This window comes from Macaca thibetana, chromosome 14 (genome assembly GCF_024542745.1).
Source record: "Macaca thibetana thibetana isolate TM-01 chromosome 14, ASM2454274v1, whole genome shotgun sequence".
In the NCBI taxonomy this organism is placed as follows: domain Eukaryota; kingdom Metazoa; phylum Chordata; class Mammalia; order Primates; family Cercopithecidae; genus Macaca; species Macaca thibetana.
The window spans coordinates 61,160,279-61,164,728 of NC_065591.1; positions in this window are offsets into that span (position 1 = coordinate 61,160,279).

The following is a 4,450-nucleotide window of genomic DNA, read 5'->3' on the forward strand; positions in this document are numbered from 1 at the left end:
AGTGTGGTTTCCTCAAGCAAAAATATTTGAATAAAAAGAATGTGAATTACAGTTATACATTCTACAGCTTGCCTGAACACTTAGAATTCCAATGCAGTTCTAAAATTATTATCAAATTTATCTTCTATTTAAGACCTAAGCAAGGAAAATAAAGATCCAGAGACTTGGGACCTAGCTTCTTGAAATGCAGTCTGATGAGGAAGATACTCAGTTATAAAGCTCTACAAATTTGGACTGACAAGATGAGTATTAGCAGCTGACATTGTGAATGGTAAAAATAAAATTATTTTTATAAATAAAAGGACCTTTAGTGTGAGCCCATTGAAAAAAATGGTCTCAAAATGTCATTAAATCTTAAAAGTCCATCAGTTAATTATCACTTCCTGCTCCTAATCCAGACAGGCCAGATGAGGATGGATTCCAGAGAATAATAGAGGTAAAACTGTGTCAGTGTCATGTTACCTAGCCACGGAGGCAGGTGAGGACATGGAAGTTAATGGATGATGCTGTTTAATTATAATCATTCACTGAGTTACTTTCATGCCTTCACAATTTTTCCACTTTTCCCTGCTTCCCTAAGAAAAATTTGGTCACTTTTACACAATCAATTAAAAAGTAGCACTGAAACATGTTATGTGTCATGCACATACTTCTGTGCCCTGTTGTCTATCATATTCTTGTTTGCTTAACTGCATGTGCCAGATAATGCCATAAAAAACTGATGGAGGCCCATAATGTCTCATGCCTGTAATCCCAGCACCCTGGGAGGCCCAGGTGGGTGGATCACATGAGCCCAGGACTTCAACGCCAGCCTGGGCAACATGGTGAAATCCCATCTCTAAGAAAAATTAAAAAAAAAAAAAAGCTAGGTGTGGTCATGTGCACCTGTAGCCCCAGCTACTGGGGAAACTGAGATGGGAGGATGGTTTGAGCCCAGGAGGTAGAGGTTGCATTGAGCCAAGATTGCACCATTGCACCATAGCACTCCAGCCTGGGTGACATAGTAAGACCTTGTCTCTACAAAAAACAAACACAACACACCACACCACACACACACACACCCCCAAAAAAGAAAAAGGCAGCTCATGGAGCTTCCATAACGTGGATCCCTGACTGACACTATGGAGCATAGCCATCTTCATACTTTAATCAATGATACACATGTAGGATGACTGAGAAATCAATGTTTATTATTTAAATAATAGGTACTTTGGTATTAATTGTTGCTCACAAAATAATAAGCTAATCCTGGCTATAAATTCTTTCCTACTCACTTATATCTATGAGGACCTTATTCAATCAGTTGAAAGCCTCAAGAGAAGAAAAAACTGACTTCTCCCCCAGAAGAGGGAATATTACCAGCAGGCAAACTTCAGGCTTGAGCAATAACATTGACTCCTTCTTGGATCCAGAGTCTCTTGGTCCACCTTGCAGACTTTGAATTTGCCAGTTTCCAAAATCACATGAGACATTTCTCAAGTCTCTTTCCAAATAAATTCATAGTTTAGTGATTCCATTGCTGTGATGAACCTTGACTAAGACAGGCATGAATGCAGAGAAATAAGCAAGAGATGTAATTTTAGGTATATTCCATGTTTGAATCGAATATCTTGTTGACATTTGTAGGGCAGTGAGGGCTCAGTGAGTGAATGTGTTTTTTTGGAGTGCACAGAGTGGAGTCCAGGTGTCAACCACAATGGACAAAGTGAATGAATTCATTTATCCAGAGACCTTTTCTCTGTCCATTATTTCTTCCCTTCTCAGCACTTCCATAGATCTCATAGCCATCCTTTTCTTCTCCTCTGCCTTTGAACATCTGAACTGACCTTTCATCCTGTTCTGATTTATCTCATGAAGTATTAATTGCAGCTGAGAGAAAGCAGTAGGAATATTAGGTCCTGACAAGATACCAGAAAACCTGGGCCAATAGGAAACCTGAATGCACCACACATAATTTGTCACCAGATTTGAGCATGTTGGCAGGCTCCATATTCTAACTTATGCTCTAAATTGTAGAAAATATAAATTATTGTTGGGTCTCTGTGTTTTCTCTGTAAACCTTATGTATCCTGCTTTCCTGCTTGACGAGGAATCATGAAATATCTCCACCTTTGAGTCCATGGATGTTTAACATTTTTCTCCTCAAGAAAAGGAGCAAAGTAAGAGTAAATATGGTTAGAGTCTGAATAATAGGAAGAAAACAGAGAGGATATTTTTAAAAATCGTTTAAAATTTGTTTAAAAATTTACATAATTATTACTTTTTTTTTTTTTCTGAGACAGAATCTCACTCTATTGCCCAGGCTGGAGTGTACTGGCACGATCTCAGCTCACTTCAACCTCCACTTTCCGGATTCACGCAATTCTCCTTCCTCAGCCTCCTGAGTAGCTGGGATTACAGGCATCCGCCATTACACCCAGCTAATTTTTGTGTTTTTAGTAGAGATGAAGTTTCACCATGTCAATCAGGCTGGTCTCAAACCCCTGACCTCAAGTGATCCACCCCCCTCGGCCTCCTGAAGTGCTAGGATTACAGGAGTGAGCCAATGTGAGAGTAATTATTACATAATAATTACTAATGCCACCTAAGTATTATTAATTAATAATTAGTAATATTAATTCTCATTAATAATAACTGTAATTATTATTAATTGATTGTAATTATTATTAATAATAACTAATTATAATTATTATGGCCAGATAATTATTACTAATGCCAGAAGAATATTTGAATTAAACTATGTGACACAGCAGTTATCTTTACAGCAAGAATAGAACAGAAATGTGACATCAAGATATTCAATTCAATTAAAATTAGATTAATAGCTATATATCTTCATATCTGTCTCTTTAAATGTTACTCCTTATATACACCATATTCTGGTAAATCTGAGGCAATAAAGAACAAAATGTAAAAACCCCCTACCTGACTTCATGAAACTTAGAGCCGGGGGGTACAGTGTGGAGGGGCTATGGGGTTACTGATGATGGGATTAAGTGATAACAGGCTGCCCACTACAGTGCTCCCCATTACCTTCTCCTCAGGCATTTTCATTTTCTTTTTTTCTTTTTTTATTTATTTTTATTTTTTTATTTTTTATTATTATTATACTTTAAGTTCTAGGGTACATGTGCATAACATGCAGGTTTATTACATATGTATACTTGTGCCATGTTGCTGTGCTGCACCCATCAACTCGTCAGCACCCATCAACTCGTCATTTACATCAGGTATAACTCTCAATGCAGTCCCTCCCCCCTCCCCCTCCCCATGATACACCGCATGTTCTCACTCATAGGTGGGAACTGAACAATGAGATCACCTGGACTCGGGAAGGGGAACATCACACACCGGGGCATTTTCATTTTCAAACTAAATACTCCTCTCTACCAGTGATCCTAGTTCCAGTGTGGACTTCCTGAGATGTTCCAGTAAAGGAAGGCTTAGAAGGGAGGCTATGGGACACGGACCACAGTTCAGCCTTTTGGACAAGTTTTACATAGTAACCAGAAGAGAAGAGAGGAAGGCCTGGCCCTGCTCTGGGATGGAATAGATACTTTGAAAAAGACAACAAGGGGAAGTTGGAAAGTTCTTTGAAAGTTAATAGTTAAACTGCTGTCAGTGTAATAATGTGGTGTTTCTTCATGGCTCTCCAGATAAATTTCTTTTCTTTCTTTTTTTTTTTCTTTAGACGGAGTCTTGCTCTGTCACCCAGGCTGTAGGTGCAGGGGCGTGATCTCCAGTCACTGCAAGCTCTGCCTCCCGGGTTCATGCCATTCTCCTGCCTCAGCCTTCCGAGTAGCTGGGACCACAGGTGCCCGCCACCACGCCCGGCTAATTTGTGTGTGTGTGTGTTTTATAAGTAGAGACGGGTTTTCACCGTGTTAGCCAGGATGGTCTCGATCTCCTGATGTCGTGATCCGCCCACCTCGGCCTCCCAAAGTGCGCGTGAGCCACCGCGCCCGGCCCTCTCCAGATACATTTCTAGCATCCTGTCCTCTCTGGGTCTGGGAGTCTTAATAATATGACATCTCTTCTATCTGTAGCTCCTTTTCTGTTCATAGGTCCTGTAAGATTTTTAAGTCCAGACCAGAAATCTACTGCGATTCTCTAAAAATCATTAACTTTATTCTTCCTTCTCTTTGGGCCATATCTGTCACCCAGAAGCAGAACTCAGCTGCGAGATCAGGAGCAAGAGGAGCACTTTGGAAGAATTTCGATAAAGGGCACCTTTTCTAATTTTTAATGCTTGGTTGGGTTAATCTGAAACTATGTCAGAAGTGGCATGATAACAAGATCCTGAGACTCAAGAGAAAAGGGAAATAGAGTGGGGATGCCTCTGTTTCCCTTCACAGGCTCCTCCTGTGAACAGCACAGCTACACAGCAGGCTGACTCATTCAGAGGGCGGGACTCAACCAGGCCCTACGTGGAGAAACGCCATTGGCCTGT